At 40.8% G+C, this 2,390-nt stretch overlaps 1 pseudogene; it reads right to left on the bottom strand.

Annotated features, from left to right (window-relative positions):
• LOC106942109 (NACHT, LRR and PYD domains-containing protein 3-like) overlaps positions 1–2,390 on the bottom strand; it is an 8,790-nt pseudogene extending 6,400 nt beyond the window's left edge.

Genomic DNA, 2,390 nt, shown 5'->3' with positions numbered 1-2,390 from the left:
CTGAAAATAGATGATTATTTTAACATGTTGCTCATCCTCTTCCTGTTACTGAAACATTTCCACTTATTCTAGAATCTACATTTGCTCTCAGCCAAATCTCTTCAATGCCAATAAAATCTGTTAATGTCATTTATCTGAACAGTCTAACTTCCTGTCCATCAGCCAATCAGCTCCTGGTATTTTCTCAGTAGACCAATCAGTGGAAGCCCCGCCCAGCCCATGATGTGAAGACAGAGAGACTAACTGAACTCTGATAGGAAACAGTTTAAACTGATTTTCTCTCTCCAACCTCTTGGTTCCACATGGAGCTATATTTGGCCCCCTGCTGCTCTGACTACCATGTTACTGTGGTTCCAGTAGATGGGTTGGTTTCCCTGGTTCATTCAGCACCATGTGAAAGATTCCTACAGTTTAAATGGGCTTTCTTTTTGCAAAGTTATACATCCAAAATTAACAGAAATTATTTGAGTTACTTAACTGTCAGGAGGTAAAAAGAGTTCAGAATGACAAGTTATATTTTCACCATGTTATTCGTTAATTTTTAAATGCTATGCTTCCAAACTAAATATTTCTCTTCAAATTAAATGTTTCCCATCAGACTAAAGACGTTTCTCCTCTTCCTCCTCTATCAGACCTTCTCTGCTCCTGCAGCAGGTTCCTCCATACCTGAGAGCTTCCAGTCTCCAGTCTGGATCCTTCAGTCCAGCCGACAGCAGCTTCACTCCTGAGTCTCCTGGATGATTGTAGCTCAGGTCCAACTCTTTCAGATGGGAGGGGTTAAAGGTCAGAGCTGAGGCCAGAGAAGCACAGCCTTCCTCTGAGACCAAACAGCCTGATAAGCTGCAGACACACAATTCATCACATGATGAGAAGATGAGAACATTGAGGTAGAGCCCAAGGTCTGAACTGGACATTTATAGGAGAGGAAACAAGTCAATAAATTAACCTGTCAATAAGATGAAATAGTAATAACACTCTCATGTAGTTCTGTGTGTAATAAAAATCAACATTTGTCACATGTAGAACGGATCAGAATAGAAACATCCTTCATTGATCCACAGCAGGGAGTTCAGGTTTACCAGCAACAAGTTTAAATGGAAGAATCAGATATTCAAGAAAAGGTAAAAATAAATAATAGGAGACTGTAGAGTAATGACACATTTATAACAGATTAATAATAATGCTGTACATTTAATAAAAACAGCATCAGTTTCAAAGAAATGTGCAGCTGAGCAGGGCATTTTATAACCATCTATTAGATGTGTATATTTGTATGTTGAAACAGCAATATACTATTTAAAAGAAATGTAAAAAGACACCAGGTAACAGCCAGAATGTATATAATTAGTTTGTTGGGAGCTAGGGGTGCACCGATTTATCGATGCCGATATCCTTAATTTTAGGAGATCAGTAATCGGCTGATTTTTACATGTGAAGCTGATCTTATCCACCGATGTTATCAACCTTGGCAAAAGTCTAAAAATAAACTACTGTGCTTTTTTTCTCCCGTGAGAAAAGTTTGACTGACAAACCGGCTGACCAGCTCATGTCTGCACATTTACAGTTAACAATGGTCGCCCCAATGTTGCCAATTCGGTAACTTTCTTTATATATGGAGCAACATTTCAGACAAAAACATGGTATTGGCCAAAATCAGAATCGATAAATTAGGCTTTTTAAAAGATTGGTAATCCGTGATCGGCCAGAAAACTGCAATCGGTGCAGCCCTATTGGGAGCAGTTCTGGTTAGAAAGTCTAACAACTGCTGGGAGGAAGGATCTGCAATAAAGCTCATTTGTGCGCCGAGGATGCAGCAATCTGTCAAGTATCCAGAGTTACACTATCAATGAAGTCTGACCACTGCCTTTCTAAACACCTCTGTTCTTGGTTCTGTCAGCATGGAGGGAATGAAAACCAGCAACGTTTATGTGTAGAAACTTGTTAGTGACAGGAAGCCACTTGTTGCTCATCCTATCACAGTTCCAGGCTGGAATCCACTGAGTTCCTGAGAGCAAGACATTATTTTACAAATGTTTGTAAAAACGGTCTACATGCCTTGGTGCTACTTTCATAAACCTGTGGCCATGGAAGTTACTGGAACACCTGATTCCCATCATTTGGATGGAGGTCAAATACTTTTGTCAATCTCTGCTAGCAGCTAGTGGATAGAAATCACCAGGATTGGTCACATTTTACCTGAGAGTCACCAGGTTGCAGTTTGGACTCTTCAGTCCAGCAGAGAGAAGCTTCACTCCTGAATCCTGCAGGTCATTGTTACTCAGGTCCAGTTCTCTGAGACTGGAGGACTGGGAGCTGAGAACTGAGGACAGAGCTTCACAGCTTCTCTCTGAGAGGTTACAGCCACTCAGTCTGAGGAGACAGGGAGGAAA

Source organism: Poecilia latipinna, unplaced genomic scaffold (genome assembly GCF_001443285.1).
Source record: "Poecilia latipinna isolate Pla-1442-1.1 unplaced genomic scaffold, P_latipinna-1.0 Scaffold4045, whole genome shotgun sequence".
Taxonomy (NCBI): Eukaryota; Metazoa; Chordata; class Actinopteri; order Cyprinodontiformes; family Poeciliidae; genus Poecilia; species Poecilia latipinna.
This window is presented reverse-complemented; position numbering and strand designations above follow the sequence as displayed.